The sequence below is a fragment of the Lynx rufus genome, unplaced genomic scaffold (assembly GCF_022079265.1).
Source record: "Lynx rufus isolate CCGP_SWC_20201006 ecotype Redwood Valley unplaced genomic scaffold, mLynRuf1.p SCAF_4, whole genome shotgun sequence".
In the NCBI taxonomy this organism is placed as follows: Eukaryota; Metazoa; Chordata; class Mammalia; order Carnivora; family Felidae; genus Lynx; species Lynx rufus.
Window position 1 is genome coordinate 128,391,468 of NW_025814856.1, and position 19,380 is coordinate 128,410,847.

Genomic DNA, 19,380 nt, shown 5'->3' on the forward strand with positions numbered 1-19,380 from the left:
TTCACAGAAGAATTTAGAAGGCACAGATATCCCACCCACACACATACATAGCTTCCCTTACCATCAACATCTTCCACCAGAGTGGCACATTTGTTACAATCAATGAACCTACAGTGATACATCACAATCACCAAAAATCCATAGATTATATTAGGGTTCCTACTTGGTGTATATTCTGTGTGTTTAGACGAATATGTAACGACATATACCCATCATTATAGTATCATTCAGATATGGCCTCTGTGCCCAGCCTAGTCATTTCCCCCTCCCCCAACCCCTAGCAAACACTGATATTTTTACTATCTCCATAGTTTTGCCTTTTCCAGAATGTCATAGTTGGAGTCATACAGCATATAGTCTTCAGATTGGCTTCTTTCACTTAGTAATATGCATTAAATTTCCTCCATGTCTTCTCATAGCTTGATAGCTCCTTTTTAGCACTGAATAATATTCCATTGTCTGGATGTACCAGTTTTTTTAATTTATTCACCTAGCAAAGTAAATCTTGGTTGCTTCCAAGTTTTGGCAATTATCAATAAAGCTTCTATGAACATCTGTGTGCAGATTTTTGTACAGACGTAACTTTTCAGCTCCTTTGGGTAAATACCAAGGAGTGCCATTGCTGGTATTTTATGGTAGGAGTGGACGGAGTTTTGTAAGTTACCACCTAACTGTCTTCTAATGCGGCCCCACCATTTTGCATTCCCACCAGCAATGGATGAGAGTCCCTGTTTTGCTGCACATCCTCACTAGCTTTTGATCTGAGCTGTGTTCTGGATTTTGGCCATTCTAATTGGTATATAATAAGTGTCTCATTGTTGTTTTAGTTTACATTTCCTTGATGATACATGATGTAGAACTTCTTTCCATATACTTATTTTCCCATCTGTGTATCTTCTTCAGTGAGATGTCTGTTAAAGTATTTGACCCATTTTTTTTAACTGAGTTGTTTGTTTCTTTTTTTAATTTTTTTATTTAAAAAAATTTTTTTAAACGGTTATTTATTTTTGAGACAGAGAAAGACAGAGCATGAACAGGGGAGGGGCAGAGAGAGAGGGAGACACAGAATCTGACACAGGCTCCAGGCTCTGAGCTGTCAGCACAGAGCCCGACGCGGGGCTCAAACTCACGGACCACGAGATCATGACCTGAGCCGAGGTCGGACGCTTAACCGACCGAGCCACCCAGGCGCCCCTGTTTCCTTATTATTGAGTTAAAAATTGTGTGTATACTTAGGATAGCAGTCCTTTAACAGATGAGTCTTTTGAAAATATTTTTTCCCAGCCTGTGGCTTGTTCTCTCATTTTCTTGACAGTGTCTTTCACTGAGCATAGTTAATTTTAATGAAGTCCACCTTATCAATTATTTCTTTCATGGATCATGACTTTGGTTTTGTAAAGGCCTTGTGTTTTCCCCTAGAAATTACTGGTTCTCTCTGAAGAAGGATGGCTTTCCTGGCTCCTGTTATGTTGGTGACCAGGACATAGGATCTTTCTTGTTCCTCACCCAGGATCCCTTCTTTTTTTTTTTTTTTTTTTTTAATTTTTAACGTTTATTTATTTTTGAGACAGAGAGAGACAGAGCATGAACAGGGGAGGGGCAGAGAGAGAGGGAGACACAGAATCCGAAACAGGCTCCAGGCTCTGAGCAGTCAGCACAGAGCCCGACGCGGGGCTCGAACTCACGGACCACGAGATCATGACCTGAGCCGAAGTTGGACGCCCAACCGACTGAGCCACCCAGGCGCCCCCACCCAGGATCCCTTCTATGAGCCTTTCCAGAGATTGCTGGATAAACTCTGCATTTTTCATCATGTTTTCAATTTCAACATCTTTTTCCTAAAATGATGGTGGAAAGAGAACTCTGAACAAGCGAGTTTAAATTTAATCTGCCAGTTAGAAGTGAAGTGACCTTGGACAAGTGCCTGAATTTTCTGAGTCTCATTTTTCCGCAGTTTAGTAAGATGATACTTGTCCGATGTGAAGTCAGCGAGTACCTGATGTGAACTCACTAAACCTTAAACCCAATCAATAATTCCCAAGAACAACATCTACCTTGACCACACATATTTGCCAAAAGGCCAATTTCTCATTTTATTCATTCAGTTCCTTCCCTGGTGCTCCTGTAACAATATTGCATGCATGTGGGATCTGTGTCTTAAGTGTATGCATTTGATGTGAAGGGGTGTGTGTGTGTGTGTGTGTGTGTGTGTGTGTGTGTGTAAGGGGGAGTTTATTTGTGAGCAATGGTGAAACAGGACAGAGTTGTCCAGGGAACATTGTGTGTTGTTGCTGAAGTCCTTGTATGCTGCCACATTGTCACACACCCGATGTTTTTTCTCTGGAGCTTGTCCCATGCCCTCCTTTGCTGTAAATACTCAAACACTTTGAACCACACATTCTAAATGGAGCCTTGGCAGGTGGGCAGCCACCTCCAAGATGAAACTTCTCATTTCAAACCCGAAAATATAATGTGTTGCAGTGTTAACAGTAGAAGCAGGAGACTTTCTAACTGAATTTTAAAATTCAGGCTAGGTCAGGTCTAGCAAGGTTTTCATCTCAAGTGTTTAGCAGGGAAAATGTTTCAGTGTAATCACAGGCAGCCCAGGAATGCTGCAGACTTACCAGAGACCACAGTTTAAAGGTCTGGCGGGTGTGCCACTTGACTGACGCACCACAGAGGAGTTCCTGTGACCACACTTTTTTTCTTTAGGGCACTCGTCTTGATTTGTACTTATACATTCATTAGTGTGACTTCATCTATCTTCCTTCTACACTACAAGCTCCAAGATAATGGAGACTGTGCCTAGCACAATGCCTGGCACACAAGAGACGTTCTGTTGCAGAAAGGAAGAAAATGGACATTTGCTCAGTATGCATTTAAAGTTAGAACCAACTGAATGTTAAATAGACAAGAAATAAATCATTATTGGATGATAGTGAGAAGACTCAAATGGAAAGAACATTAATATTTGCATAATTTAAATTTGCAAATTTCATACCAAGTCCTAGTTAACCATTCTCCCTTTATTTGGATTTTGAGTTTGTTTGGTGCTCCTGTAACAATCTTGCATGTATGTGGGATTTGTATATAAAATAAGAGAACAGGGCTGTGGATTTCAATATTTTTCAAGACACTAAGTAGAAGCTGCCCTTTTAAAATCAAAATATTTAATTATTTTGAAATATCTATTTTCTCAACTATAGCACAATTAAAGAGTGTTATTTTTATGTAGAAGGAAATGAAAATAAATGAAATATGGGCGTAAGCATGAACTGACCAGGAACCACCCAAAAATCAGAAAACTCGATGTAGGGAACAAAGGGTATGATTTGGGAAAGAAACATCTCTTGAATCCATTGAATCCATGCTGAACTAGAAATCGAATAATGACATGAATAAAACCTCATTCACAAACATAAGAGCTATTAAGATAGATGGAAAAGGCAGGGTATAAAATCAGATACAATTCACTTGTGCCGAAAACAACCTTTAGTGGCAATGTTTCATACCGTGGTTAATATAAAATAAGACATTATTTGAAAGGAAAAAAGAAAAAAAAAAAGAAAGCTCACCTTATTACATCACATCAATAATGCATTTTCTAGAAACTCATCATGGTTCTTTCTATAAAGGCCAAATAATTCAGAGAAATCATCTTTCATGTCTGCTTCTGCATTCCTGCCTAGGAGGGTTCATTTCATTATTCTGTTTTGGTTCAACCTATAAAAATTCTCAAGGGGTTTCAATGCAGATGAATCCAGCCGCTCTATGTAGCCACCTAAAATAATTCAGGACCAAAAGAAAAAGTAAAATAAACAACCTATTCCCATTTCTACTCTCAATCTCATCCTCATAACAAAGCACTTGTTGTTTTAGTTATCCAGATAATAAGCTCAATTCTTCCTTGAGTTTTGCCTTTAGAGAAATTACCCTAGACTATGCGTATTCTTTTATTCTGTAATTATTAGCATTTACTATGTGCTGGGGGCTGCTGAGGGCGATCCAATAAATCCTTTGGACTTTGGTCTCTTTAACTGGAAAAGGAACATGATAATGCCTACCTCATGAAATCTTGGTTAGTATTCAATGAGAGAAAATAAATGAGATGCCCATGGCAGCATCTGCTACATGGAGGCTGGTTCATTCATTCTCTTATTTCATTACCTCTTTTGACAACAATAATTGATCACTCATTAAGGCTTTCCTCATAGGAACTTAGAAAACCTAGTGAGTGGGGAAAGACAAGAAAACAGAAAGTGATATGGGAATCATGAAATGATGTAGTTGTGCACGAGGCACCTGACCCACCAGGCAGCATGTGATGGGTGAGGGAGGTTTTCCAGTAAAGGGGTTGTTGAGAAGTTGCCAGAAGGGGTGTGTGGGCAGGAGCAAATGCCCAGAGGAAAGAATGAGCTTTGCTGTTTGTAGGGAACTGAAAGTCGATCTGTCCAGCCGTAGACTGCAGTAAAGGATATAGTAAGAGAGCTGACCTGTGGTAAGCAAGGGCCAAATCATGAAGAAAATTATACACCTTCGAATGTACTTTGGATTTGAATTATGAGGGCAACAGAGAGCATCTCTCTGTGTTGCTTTTTTAAAAAAATAGCATTGTTTTTTTCCCCCAGATTGCGTAAGTTATACCTGTCCATTAAAGGAAAATACAGACAGGCTTATAAGTGCAAATATAAGTGAAAGGCCCCCCACAGTCCTCTCGTTGTATCTATTGTTAATATTTTGGTGTAATATTATTCACAATTGAGGTAGTACATTTTATTTCTTTTTGTTGTTAGAAACATTGCGTATTATTGTAAAAAATTTTTTCAGATAATTAAAAACACAAATAAAACACACCCCAAATCCCTTCACATAACTATACTTTGCAGCTTAGTGTGTATTCATCTGAGTCGTCCCTGTGAGTCTCTCCATCTTGTTCTTGGTCTCTGTTTGTCAATCTCTGTTTAATGTATCTTAATCTGTATGTTCCTTTTAATACACCAGGAGAGTATTTCCATATCAAAAAATTTCATGCATAGCATAATTAATAATAATGGAAGAAATTATTTTTGTATAATTTATTTATTTAAGTAAATTCCTATTGTGAACATTTATGCTTGTCCAAATTTCACTCAAATGACAGTACCATGATAAAATTTTCATAGCTAAACTTTTCACTAAAAGCTTTAGATTTTATTTAAAAACAGTTTTTTTAAACATTTATTTATTTTTGAGAGACAGAGAGAGACAAAGCACAAGCATGGAGTGGTAGAGAGAGAGGGAGATAAAGAATCTGAAGCAGGCTCCAAGCTCTGAGCTATCAGCACAGAGCCCGACACAGGCCTCAAACCCACAAAACTGTGAAATCATGACCTGAGTCAAAGTCGAACGCTTAACTGACTAAGCCACCCAGGCACCCCCAAAACTTTAGATTTTAGATCTCTAAAAATTCCCATGGAATAAAACATTCCCAGAGGCATTTAAGGTATTTAAAGATGTTGGTATATATCTTGCTAAACTTTCCACTTTAGAACAGTTCCAGTCTTTCTCCTAGTGGGTGTAATGTGTCAGTGCCCTACATCACCTCAACCACTGAGGATCATTCAGATTTTTAAACAATTGACAGTTTTATAGGTAAAGCAGGGTAACTCACTGCCAATTTGTATTCCTTTGCTTAATAACGAAGTTAAGCAATTTTCATGTATCAATTGATTAATTTTTTCTTTTCTTCCAAATTGTATGTTAAAAACTCTTTGGCATTTATTGTATTAATTCTTTCCTTATCTGATCCCATATCAAACATAGTTACCCTTTGTAGTTTATATTGAAAATACTTTTTGGTTGTTGGTAAATTATGTTCATGGATATTTCATTGCATAGAAGCTATAGCAAAAATTTTTCCAACATTTTGATAACAGAATCTATCAATCTTTCCCTCGATGGGTTCTGCTTCTGGCATTAGGCTTAGAAAGGCATCCCCCACTGCATGATTATATGAATATTACATGATTTATGCTGGAAATCAGATTTTTTACCCACATGGAATTTATATTTATGTAATATATGAAGTGGAGCTCTAATTGTTTCCTTTCTCCCCAAACACTTAGCCAAATGTCTCAACTCTACTCGCTTTTCTTGTATTGCATTTCTTTAGATAACTTGATTTTCTTTTTGTCAGATTCATGTTGCCTCTCTAGCTATCCAAGTCTTCATTTAGGTCCTTCATCAGAGTTGAATCACTTGTTCAAATAAGTCCATGATAATTTTACTCTTTCCCTATTTAATTCCTATATCTTGTGGTCATTGAATATGGGATATTTTTCCATCTATTTCCTAATAGTTTATTTTTTGTTAATATACTTTTTATTCTTTGCTGAGTACCTTATTGAACATTTTCATGATTTTATAACATTTATTGGTTGACTTTTTTGAGTTATTTTCCTGATAACCAGTCATTATAAACTAATACTATATATTCTTTTCCTTTTTGTATTTGCTTCTGTTACTTCTTTTTTTTGCACCAGTACTCCTGTTAGAATTTCCAAGCGTTCTTAAATATGTAAATGTGCTTATTTCCCTTTTTTTGTCATTTGCTGTTTTAACATCTATCAAAATGATCACCTGGCTTTCCCCCTTTCATCTATTGACATTGTTCAACATCTCTCAAACTGAGTTGTAAAGCACATTATTTCTAGTATTAAAAAAGGTTTTATGGGGGCGGCTGGCTGGCTCATTCAGTGGAGCATGCGATTCTCACTCGGGGTTGTGAGTTCAAGCCCCCATTGGGTGTAAAGATTACTTAACAAAATAAAAATCTAAAAGAAAGAAAGAAAGAAAAAATGTTTTATGTTCAACCAAGTTTGGAAAGAGTGAAAACAATTTCTCCTTGTATATGAACAAATTAAGGCTGTGAGGATACTTGTGGGCTGGAAATTTCTTTGACTTTGTTTAATTCAGCTATACCCCTTTTTCTTATTCCATCAGACATTTGAGATATATGTTCAACTAATTGAGGATATTACTAGAAATTCCAATATTAATCATTGAATTTCTGAAATTTATAGTGCTGAACTAAATTTTCTATTTTATTTAGGATTTGTGAATTAACATTTACAAATGAGCATGCAATGGGTTTTGTTTTTTCCCTTTGTGTGTTATTTCTATTAGAGTTAGGTATCAGGATTATTCTAGCTTTCTAATATTAATAAGGAGCTTTATGTCTGTTTATAAGATCAAAAGGGGTTTAAATAGCCAAGAAATAATCTTTTCGTTAAGATCTGAACAAACATGACTGAGAAGTAGCTCCCTTGGGGCCAGCAGCTTTTATGTTTTGACAGCTTCATCTTTTTCTTCCATGATTATTGTTTAGTTCAGAATTTTTTCCTCATCTTGCTTTAATTTGGTTTCTTATTTTTCCTAAAAGGTCATCAATAGTCATGAAAATTTCAGTTTCTCTGCAAAATATTTATTTCTTGAATTCAGAGATATGATCAATTACAAGTATCACCAGCTTTATATCAGCTTCTCAGGGAAAAAAAATCTTATTAAATTAGATAAAAAAACTACTTTACTAATTAACAATGGCATACATTTAAATATACAATTGCAAAGTACTTTCTTTAGTGTCTCAAAGTTTAGTATGTGATTCTTTTTTCTCATTAACAGCCAAAAGGTTCTAATGAAAAATTTTTGCCTATGAGCAACTGATTGTGTAATATACCATGAAGATACTGTGTTGTTTCTTTTTTGTTTTTGTTTTTTTTTACAATCCAAGTGTTTGAATTTGAATAATGTATCACATTTAGGTTTAACAGTAAAATTTAAGTAATATCAAATAATGTTAAAGTTTCTATCTCTACTTCTTGTTTGATAAACGGTTTGTTTTGCTTCTTTCCTTTAATTGAATAATGTCTAGTAGTTAGTTAGTTTCTACTGAAAGTCAGTCAGTAACTTTTGACAAATATAATTCATTTCCTAAGTGATTAGCTTCTGCATGAACAGGTCATTCTAACACATTTGAGTATTGAAATGTGGCTGATATATTTGGAGATACCCAATGACCAAAACAAAGATAAAAGCATACATTAATAAGTAATATCATAAACCCAAAACTTAGGTTTTAAAAGACTACCAGTATTGACAAACCTTTGTCAAGGGTAATAAAGGCAAGAAAGAAAGAAGGCGCACATTCCTAACATTGAGAAAGACAAAAGAACATCAATACAAGACCTAAAGTTACTGACAAGGTGATGATACAAAATAATGAACAACTTTACACTAATAAATTTGATCACTCAGATGAAATGGAAAAACTCCTTGAAAAATAAACCCAAAAGATTTATCTAAAATAGCATAATATTAAGTAGAAAAGGTGAATAGTTCCATCTCTTACATAGAAATTGAATCTACAATTAAAAGCCTTTTTTTCAGAGAAATCTCCAGGCCCTAATGGCTTCAGTGACAAACATTTTAAAAAGAAATAAAACTAATATTATCTAAGTGCTTTCAGAAAACGTAGGATGAAGGAACATATCAAAACCTGTTTTATGAGGCCAAACCCTGATAATAAAAGAGCAGGCATTAAAAGAAAGGAAAACAGTAAAGAAAAACTGGGAAAATGGCAAAAAAAAAAAAAAAGGAAAGGAAAATGATAGACCAATATCTATTATGTACACAGATGGAAAAATTCTTAACAAAATATTAGGAAATTAAATCAAGAAATGTATAAAAAGAATAACACATGATGACCAATGGGCTTTATCCCAAGAATGCAAAGTTTGTTTAACATTTGAAAATCAATCAATGTAATTCATCATCTTAATAAAGAAGAAAAACCATCCTATCATCTCAGTACATACAGAAAAAGCATTAAACATCCATTTACGACAATACCTCTCAGCAAATTAGAAATAGAAGAAAGCTTTTTAAACTGATCAAGAATATCTACAAAAAAAATTGACACCTAACATACTTAGTGGTAAGAGACTGAATACCTTCTCCCTAAGTTTAGAAATAAGGCAAAGTTGCCCACTCTCACTCCTCCTATTTAATATTGTACTGGGAGTCCAAGCTAGTGCAATAAGGCATAAAGATGAAACAAAAGGCATACAGAGAAAAGGAATAATTAAAATAATTTTTATTCATAGATGATACGGTTATATATGTAGGAAACTCTAAATGAATCTGTAAGAACAGCTGGAACAAATAAGGGACTATAGCAAGCACACAGGATACAAGTCAATATACAAAATTAATTGTATTTCTATGTATTAGCAACAAGCACCTGAAAAACAAAATTTAAAAACCAATACCATTGGGGTGCCTGGGTGGCTCAGTCGGTGAAGTGTCTGACTTCAGCTCAGGTCATGATCTCATGGTTCATGGGTTTGAGCCCCATGTAGGGCTCTGTGCTGACAGCTTGGAGCCTGGAGCCTGTCTCACATTCTGGGTCTCCCTCTTACTCTCTGATTCTCCCCTGCTCATGCTCTGTCTGTCTCTCTCTCTCTCTTAAAAATAAATAAACATTAAAAAAAAGTACCATTTGCAATAGAATAAAAAATTGAATATACTTACAAACAACATGTGAGACCTCTACACTAAAAACAGCAAACTACTGCAAAGAAAAATTCAAGGTGACTTGTACCCTGGACATATTTCTATTCCTATGTCAATAGCATGCTTTATTAATTATTACCATTTTACAATAAGATTTAATATCATGTAATTAAAGATTTCTAACTTTTTTTTCTTCAGTTGTCTTCTTTTTTAAGATTGTTTTGACTATTCTAGGTCCTTTATATTTTCTTATAAATATTAAAAATCAATTTGTTAATTCTTACCAAAATGCCAGAATTTCGCATGGGATGGTATTGAATCTACTAGTCACTTTGGGAAAGATTCACGATTAAACAATAATGAATTCTGCAACACATTAATGTTGTATATTTTTGCAATTGTTGAGGTATTCTTCAGTTTCTCTCTGCATTGTTCTGTAGGTTTCAGTGAAGGGCGTGCATTTTAGCTTTCTTTCATTCTTTCTTAATAACTCCTTTCTCCAACAATGAGATAATAAGCTCTCAAAATCTGTTACATATTTTACCTGCTTGATCAATTCCTCTGGATAGAATCAATCCCCCATCACCGCTACCACACTTCTCCCCCACAGAGATGACTTCGTCATGCTACTTGGGTGCTGACAATCGATGCTGGGTTTCTCTCTGCGCAAAGATCCTCTGTTCCCTGCTTGGGCTTTGACACCTCATGTCTGGCCAGCCTCATATATACGTGCCTTCCTCACTCTGCTTGGGCCCTGACATTTCATACCTTGATTCCCACACATGAAAATGTCTACCTCCCATTGTTGGGTTCTGATACTTAACATAGGGTCATCATCACCTAACACACACACACACACACACACACACACAAAGACGCCCTCCAGACCCTACCTGGACTCTGATAACCTGTGGAGCTCCTTTCCCCTTTAAGCCTTCTCACCCTACTCAGCCTCAGTCCTTGCCACACTGTTCTCACATGGGGACCCTCCACTAAATGGCTTTAATAGCTAATTGTTCTGGAAATGGAGAAAAAGGAAGAGAAAAGAACAAGATGTACTTTTTAATAAATTTATCTGTTGGGGTAATTAGACAGCCATTTAGAAAAGGACAACATTGATGTATCCTTCAACCGTGTACTAGCATAGACTCTAAATTAATTAGAAATTTAAATTTGAAAAGTGAAATTACATACACACCAGGAGAAAACATGAACAAACTCCTCTATAGACTAGGAGTGTGGAATACATTCCTATGTGTGACTCAAATCCAGAAGCAACTTTCACATATGTAAAGTAAAAAAGACAAAAGGTCAACTGGGAAAAAAAAAAAAAACACCACTGCTTTTATCACTTCATGTATAAAAAGCTTCTAGAAATAGAGAAGAAAACTACCAATAAAACTTTGCAGGAATGGCTGATTCCAGGTCTGTGGCAGCAAACATACAACATAAACCCTGACATCTAAGTCTTGAAAGTCAGGAAGTTACTGAAAATCACTGGGGTCATATCAGAAGGACTCTAGAGCTGACTTTAATTGGCTTCCACTGGTCTCAAAAATGGGATAATTGAACCATTGATAAGGATAATAATGCAATGAGTTGAATCCTTTCAAACATGCTTAAATCCATGAGTTTATAGTGACATTTTGAAAAGAAAAACAAACTTATGATCACCATTAGAAGATGAAATTGAACCCCTTCAATCTGAAAACTGGTAAACAAAGAAAAAGAATTTATCCTGCACTTGCATACAAACTGTTAAGAATATAAATATATACATACATATTCATATTCCATTAATGAGAGAATGTTCTTTATATGAGAATTCTAGCTGACAAATGCAGAAGGAATGATAGAATTAGGAGTATCAACATTTCAGAACCCCTAATGAAAACTAGATCCAGGTAAAGAGTATCAAAGACTATGAAAATCATTTGGTGAAAAGCTAACAAAAAACTTCATAATGGACAGCTCAAGTTGACCACACTTGAATCTACTGATAAATTTTAACATAACACAAAAGAGAGACAATAATACTATGTGCCTCGTGATGTGATGTGAAAGGAAATACAAAATGCCAGCTATGAGATATTCTTGCCCAACATTGAACCTGAACCTATCAAGCCTCTAAGTACAACTGTACAGGAAACACAAGGGACAGAAAAGCATGTTAAACAATACCCTATTGACCTATCAGTGAGATCCAGTGAGTGGAAGACTACAGAAAAAATGACCCACTTTCTTCAAAAGATAAATTGCAAATAGAAATACAAAGGAGGAGGCAACTGTTGATCAAGAGAGACACCAGGGATATATCAACCAATACACAATGGGGACCCTGGTTGGATTTTGATCCCAAATAGCCAACTGTGAGAATTAAAAAAAAAAAAACAAAACACAAAACAACCAACCAACAAACAATAAAAGCATTTATATGACATATTGGGAGATCTGAGCACTGATAGAGTAAGATACTAAAGTAAGATACTAAGGAATTATTCATCCTTTTTTTCTAGGTATAACAATGGTATTATGGTTATATTAAAAGGAAGAGTTCTTATCTTTTAGGATTAACACATTCATGGATGAAATGTTATAATACCAGTGATTTGTTTCAAAGTACTCTAGTATTTGGGGGAGAAATGGTAGAGGTACAGATGAGAAAAGATTTTCCAGGTGAATGATTTTCAATCATTCAAAATGATTGACGTTTGAGCCAAAAACATCTTGAGGGCTTGCTTATGTTGAGGCCAAACAGATACCTTAGGGGATATTTTTGGAGGTAGGTGCTACATTACCAGAACCCCTTATTCATAGCTATTAAAGTTTGGCTATCTTAGCTTTTCAGTTACCTAAGAATTTATCTCAGTGATTAACACACACTCTTTAAAAAAAAAAAAAGTTTATTTATTTTGAGAGAGAGGGAGGGAGAGTGCATGTGCGAGTGGAGGAGGGGTGGGGGGAGAGACAGAGAGACAGAGAGACAGAGAGAGGGAGGGAGAGAGGGAAAGAGAGAATCCCAAACAGGCTCTGCACTGTCAGTACAGAGCCCAATTCAGTGCTCAATCCCATGAACCATGAGATCACAACCTGAGCCAAAACCAAGAGTCAGACACTCAACCAACTGAGTCACCCAGGTGCCTCTAACGCACACTCTTAATTGCCTTTTACGTCAACACTTTCTCCTATAGCACTAAGCAAACACTTGTTTTTTTTAATTTTCAGAATTTTGTCCCAGCTACAGTTCTCTGTTCTAAATCACAGAAGTGAAAAACACATCCTGGTGAGTCACTATTGTTTTAGTTTGTCTACTGTTGCCTACGTATTATAGGGCCCCTCTTTTCATCAATGCAATTTCTTTGATGAGCATTACTAAATGTTTAATACAATGCCTGCTACATGTCCAAGACTCACAGAGGTGCCTTAGGGAATGTGGAATAAGCAGAATCACAGTCCTTCCCTTCAATGAAATGGTGTAGGCAAAGTGCTTGGCACATCATAGGAGAGCGACAGAGGTTGATCCCTTCCCTTTCTGTGTGCCTGTTGTTCAGAAGGGCAGGGTACACAGTCATGGGACAGAGAGCGCAGCTCATATTCTCCTAGGTGTTGTATACATGCTGCCACCAAACATAGTATGCGAAATAAGGATCAACCATAATGTACCTGAAAAGCATCCTTGATTTTTCCCAAGACTCTGGCTGTTCTACTCAGTGTTCCAATGAATATCCCTTCTAAGGGGACATTTGGCATCATCGTAGCTGGGGCTGAGGCTTTGGAATATTCATGGGAATGATTCTTTCTAAGGGGTCATTACCAACACTGTATTCATTCAACAAATGCATGTGTGCCTACCACGTGCCCAGCACTGTACTAGGTACAGCAATATAACAGAAAAAACCAGACACAATCTTCACTGTTCTATAGCTTGTGGTGCTGTGGTGAAGACAGATGTTTGTCAGATAGCCACATACACACATGTGTATGATCGCAATCTGTGACAACTGCTTTGAAATGTAGGTTTTGTTTTGTTTTGCTTCGTTTTTAAAATGTATAACAAAAGACTCCAATTTTCCTAAGCAGCTGGCTGGGAATCTGAACGCTTCACAAGATTTAACTAAGAGGTGGGATTGTACGGGGGCTGAGGGGTCCCTGGGGGTTGCTGGCGGTGTTGCAGGACTGGGATTGAAGAGCTTGAGACAGAAAAGACAGTCTGCGTGAAGACACTGAGGCAGAGAACAAGGAGGAGATGGCCTGGAGATCCTATTTCAGGCTAATAGGGAATAGGCTAACAGACTAACAGGGAAATGTACTCTGCCCCTAACACAAAGAATAACCAACTCAGCTCAGCTATTAAATATCCACGGGGATGAGGAAATGCTGTGGGCTGATGAGCAGAGAAGGTTGCCACAGAACAAGAGTTTTAAGAGACAAGCACATATTCAAGGAAATGCTTTTCACTCCTTTTTTTTTCCCCTTTTGTGTCTGTGACTCAAAAGGCAAGATACTCAACCTCTGAAACCCTCCAATTTCAGATGTTTACTGTCTTGAGGAGAAGCCAGTTGCTGAGAGCTGACAGAAACATCTAAGTCATAATTCTTATAGGAGAAGGGAGGAGATGATGCTTTCTTTAAACCACCAAAACAAATTTTAAATTCAAATCAAAATAGAAAAAGGAATTTCAGAGCTATCCCAAGCATTTGGACAAAAATCAGACTGAGGTAGGGAAAGGGGGCAGAACAAAAAGAATCTAGGAAACCAGCACTTATTGTGTGTTTGAATGGATGAATGAATCAATGCATGAATACTGTGCTGAGTATGTTTTATGTATATAGTATATAATATATATTTCTATGTATATTACATTATATACACATACACCACACGCACACACATATGTGCGCGCGCGCACACACACACACACACACACACACACACACACACAGTTTCTTTAGAATTTTCTTAGAAGAACCTTTCCTGTAAGGTGGTCATTGTAGTTGTTATTATTTTTATGATCATTTTACTGACCATGAAAGGTAGCTGTTCAGGTTATCTGATAGACTATGTGCTATTTTCACTAAACCTCATAGGAACAAAGACAGTGTGAGCTTCCTCAGCTATTTCATCCTTGTCAGTACTGGCCATTTGGCTCAGTATAAGGGGCTGGCCCCGCTTTGCCCCTGTAACAGCTAACACCACACGGTACCCAGTGTCATGGTAATAAGAAGTGTTCTTCTCTGCCAAGGCCACTTGGGAAGCAGGTCTTTGCGTTCTCACAGTAGATACACTTCTCCAGTGTGCAGAAGAGACTGCATTTTCTGTAGATCCTGCCTTGCAAAGCATTTCGGTTCTCCTCTTGGGAAATGTATGTGCAGGCCAGGCTCTGTTTATGAGTCCTTTAATATCTTTGGAGAGTGTTTAGATTACAAGTTGAAAAACCGATTTTTTAAGCTGAAGTTAAGCCAGAATATTATCCCCTCAAGAGTGTCTTTTGTTAGAAACAAAACAACACACACACACACACACACACACACTATACACAGAGAAAAAAGCCCACACCACTAAGACCCATCATGGTCTTGCTGTATATTAGAAGACAGGCACTATTTCTAACAGGCAGTAGCCTCCTGGTCTCCTTGGAGACCACCAAGAGGAGCCGAGCAATGTGAAAGTCAGGAAGCTTGATGGGCAGTGGAATAACAAAGGCTGAGTATAGGCTCTTCAGGTGCAGAGCATTCCAGAGAAACAGCATGATTCAGATCCAGGAGCTATAATTTTGACTTTACCACTGACTGGCTAAGGAAAACTTGCATGTCACTAAATCCTTTGTGGTTCAGTTGCCTCATCTAAAAGTTGAGGGGGGAAAAGATATTGCTCCTTGCTTCCTATGCATTTATTATTAAAATTCTTAGGAATAAAGATGTCCTATTTTCAAAGTGATTCAATTTGGAAAGTCAGCAAAGGAGCCCAAGGATTTGGTGGTCATAAAACTATTTAGTATTTGGCCTTTCTGAGCCTCATATGTAAAATAATACCTAACTCAGAAGAGATCATGGATTTGAAACACAACATACCATCAAAGAGTAAACACACTGGCACCCAGTAAACATCTCCTATATAGCTGTTAATATAATAAGACAGAGCACAATGTAATGATTTTTAAAAGGCACATGACTGAGAAACAGACAAGCTTGGGTTAGATTCCTACTCTGCCTCCATTTGACACTGATACAATAATAAACCTTGCTGCTTGCACACCTTTACATGGGGAAAATAGTCCTATTGTGAGGATTAATTATGCAAACCATTTGGTACCATGTCTGATGCATGGGAAGAACTCAAGGAGGAGAGGTTCTGTCTAGACATCCATGCACTCACCCATCATGTGTCTGTATCTTACAGTGTAGCTTATCATATTCTGAAACACCTGTTTCTCTGAGACCAAAACATATTAGAAATATTGACCCAATGAATTCATGGGGCTGCATCCAAAGCTTAACCCTTTTCCAGAGAATAGTAAGATGAGAACATGCAACAAAATACCTCCTCTCCTCCTTGAAATACTACGAGATTGTTAAAGTAAGTGCTCTGTGCATACACTGTGCTATGGAGTGCACAAAGAGAAACATTTGTAATATTTGTGAGTAATTATTAACACTTATCATAGCTGCTACTTGACATTACTATCTCAGGTTTTTGCTATAATTCTGGATGCATTATTTTTTTTTTATTTGTGAGAATCTGGCCTGTTATCTTTGGAGTTAATTGTGATGCTATTATTAATTACAGACAGTATCACTGAGAGAAAACATGTTGGAGTTTTTCGTGTCCTAAATGTCTGAAATCAATTTATGAAGCCGGGACCAAACCCCATGATCAGCACATAGTAACTGCTAATGTTCTCTTTCCCCTCTAACTTAATTTGGTTGTCAAGGAAAGATATGTTCCATGATTTAAGCCAAAGGATGGTTATCCAAACAGGTGGAGTCTCATCGCAGCCAGTATAATGGTCTGTCACACTTGCTTGGTTATATCTGGAGTCTGCGTAAATGGATATATAGTGCTATATATAAAATGTACTTGACTTAAAAACATTTCCACAGAGGGTTTCCTGTAAGGACTTACTCCCCACTTTCCTTAGCTTTATTAATCAAACCTTTTCCTGATTTTTACTTACTGAGAATTAAATGAAATTAAATTAACTCTTGGAACAAAAATGTTATCTGTTGCGAAAGATGACTCATTTTCAGATCCTGAAATTTCTATAACCATGTCACATGGTTTTACATTTAATACTGTTACAGCAGAAAGGTTAATTATAAAGATACATTAGTTTTGATATCAGTATTGAATTCAGCACCTATTTGGCAGAACTATGCATACAAGACAAAACGATGCAGTTCCTTCTAATAACAAAATGAAAACATGAGCTTTGATCTCAGAATATAAAATCCTAGAATAAACATACTCAGCTAATAATTCTAATAATCCATATCAACTGTATCTGGTGGTATAGAATTTTTTTTACTAATATTTTTATTACTGCCTCAGCAAAGCATTTTCCCTCTAGACTATGTAATTTTGACAGCACACACAAAGTCAGGTGTTAAAATGATATTTGATAAAATGAGCTTCAAATGAGATCATCGCAAGTACAGAAATGGGGCTAAATAAATTGTATAAAGAATCAATAGTTAGAATGAAAGCCATAAATTAAAAGGGTGGATTTTGCTGTTGGCACTAAAGTTTAAACCTGATGTATAGAATCTGAAACTAAAAGCAAAACATACCATTACTTAGTTCAGTGATTAAATAGGCAGCAGTAGGTTTAATCCCTTTGATTTAGCAACCTGAGAATGAACTCATGTTTACAAGGAAACCACTACTTAACCTATTTGTCTTTCTTGCTATCTGTGGTAGTATCTTAAAGATGGGGGGCAGAAAAAAAGTGCTTAAAAGTTCAGAAGATAGTTGATATCACTGTATTGTATAATTGAAATTTGCCAAGAGAGTAGAAGTCCAATGTTCTTAGGCCCACCCCAAAAAGATAAATATGTGAGGTGATGGATGTGTTAATTAACTAGGGGAGAATGCTTTCACAATGTAAACCTATATCAAATCACCATGATGCACACTTTAAATGGTTTACAATTTTATATGTCAATTATACCTCAATAAAACTGAAATCAGAAACTGAGCTGAGACCCCCATTTACTGAATCCTTAAGTCAATAATGTAATAGCTTTAAATACCTATTCTGAATAAATGACTTTCTACTTTTTTTTTTTTAGGAATTCTGAGTACCTGTGCTGTTTTAGCCCCCCATTCTCTGCTAAAGACTTTGCTTTGGGAAGGAGGTTTTAGAATATACAGCAAGACTTACTGCTCCACAATAAAACAATTATACAACTTCTGAGAAGTTGCCAAGAACAATCAAGAAAGATGTTGCTTTTTATGCAGAACACTCACTGAAGAATAGCTTTGCATCTTAGTCAATGTGCAGATTCTCATTATTTATTTAGATTTATCTGGCAGTGATTCTCTGAAGGGCTCATTAGAGTAAGTTATTCCAATATCATGTTCATTTACAGACTCATGTTATTTACCCCAGGTTTATTTTCACATTTTTGCAGATTTTACACACTAAATATGTCTTGAATCTAGTCACATCTCTCCATCCCCACCACCATATGCATAGCCCAGCCTATCACTTTTCACTTAGATGAATGGAATTGCCTGTAAAGTGGGCTTTCCACCTCCACTCTTGCCTCCTCCACCTACCCTCTACTCCACAGCCCCCATGATGTCTTTTCTGCATAGAAGCCAGCTGAGATTTTGACAAAAATTCCATTGAATTAGTAGATCAATTTGGGGAGTATTGTTATGTTAAAAATATCAAGTTTCTGATCCATGAATGTGGATGTCTTTCCATTTGTTTAGGTCTTTTCTAATTTCTTTCAACCATGTCTTATAGTTTTAACACTACAAGTTTTGTGGTTCATCTATTGATTTTACTCTTCGATATGTTATTCTTTTTGATGCTATTGTAAGTGGGATTGTTTTCTTAATTTCATTCTCAGATTACTTATTGCTGCTGTATAGAAATACAGTTTTTGTAGATTGATCATCCTTAACCTTACTTAACTCACTTAATAGTGGATTCCTTAGGATTTTCTATAGAAAATATATTCCTTAGGGTTTCTATATAAAAAATAAAGTCATTTGAAACTAGACATAGTTTTATTTCTTTCTTTGTAAACTGGATGTCTTTTATTTCTTTTTCTTGTCTAATTACGCTGTTTAGAACTTCCAGTGCAATGTTGAACAGAGATGGTAATAATGGTCACCCTTGTCTTGTTCTTTATCTTAAGGGGTGAAGCCTTCATCATTTCACCATTAAGTTATGATATTTGCAGAGAGTTTCTCCTTTGAGAGATGATACCTTTGATGAGATACAGGAAATTCACTTTTATTTCTAGCTCGTTGAATTTTTTTTCCACAAAAGGGTGTTGAATATTGTCAAATGATTTTTCTCCATTGACACTGTCATGTAGTTCTTTTCCTTCTACATTATTCAGATTACATAAACTCTTGATCTATCTCAGGCATATGCACAGCCTCTCTGGTCTCCTTCCTTGGGGATAGTATGGTTTTAGCCAATTCTCTTTAACTGAACTGCCCATTAAGCTTCAAGCTGGTTACCACACCTAGCTGTTAGCCTCCACTAAATTAATTGCTAGCTGATTTCTCTACTGTTTTTGACAACACCTTTGGTCATACATTGCTCCACAGTCTGATCCAATTAAAGCTGGGTCTTTTGCAGGGGTAGTC

At 36.4% G+C, this 19,380-nt stretch overlaps 1 long non-coding RNA gene across 1 annotated transcript in view; it reads right to left on the reverse strand.

The window, feature by feature from the left end:
• Window positions 1-2,478: 2,478 nt before the first annotated feature.
• LOC124524163 (uncharacterized) overlaps window positions 2,479-19,380 on the reverse strand; it is a 63,902-nt gene continuing 47,000 nt past the window's right edge. Inside the window, exon 3 of the long non-coding RNA XR_006965165.1 lies at window positions 2,479-3,781. This is a non-coding gene — a long non-coding RNA (uncharacterized LOC124524163). The remainder of the gene's footprint in view (window positions 3,782-19,380) is intronic.